Source organism: Arachis duranensis, chromosome 5, assembly GCF_000817695.3.
Source record: "Arachis duranensis cultivar V14167 chromosome 5, aradu.V14167.gnm2.J7QH, whole genome shotgun sequence".
NCBI classification, from domain to species: domain Eukaryota; kingdom Viridiplantae; phylum Streptophyta; class Magnoliopsida; order Fabales; family Fabaceae; genus Arachis; species Arachis duranensis.
In genome coordinates, this window is record NC_029776.3 from 16,947,535 (window position 1) to 16,948,093 (window position 559).

The following is a 559-nucleotide window of genomic DNA, read 5'->3' on the forward strand; positions in this document are numbered from 1 at the left end:
AAATTAACAAACGTTTGTGTTGGAGTAATGTTACCACTGTTGTGTACAATTTTTCGTGCATCTTCTACTTTTTGGTATTAGAACTTAGAAGTGATCCATAGAAAGATGAACAAGAAAAAGTACAGAGAGTATTTGTGTGTTTTTCATTTCCTTTTTGTCTTTTACCGAACCTTTTCTACTTCAAAGTTAAGCATCTTATTTTTAATTGTGTCATCTTTTAATATTTTTGAAAGAATCTTAACCGTATAAACTACTTAAAATTGATGGTGTTCATTATAATTGGTCAAGTTACTTAAAAATAAAAGTAAATTTGATCAAATGCTAAAATCAAATAGTACTTTTGTTCTACCACATTAGAGAAACTACTTCAAAATATACATACTCTAAGTCTCCAACCATGTGCCCCCCAAGAAAAAGGACACTTCATCGAATGCGAGTCACAATGGAAAATGATGAGGTCTGGCCTTTGGGTAGCTTTTGAGACTGATGGAGCCATGTATTAAATAAAATACTTCAAGCGTCTTATTTTTTAGATTTATTAAAAAAATTTTATTTTGGT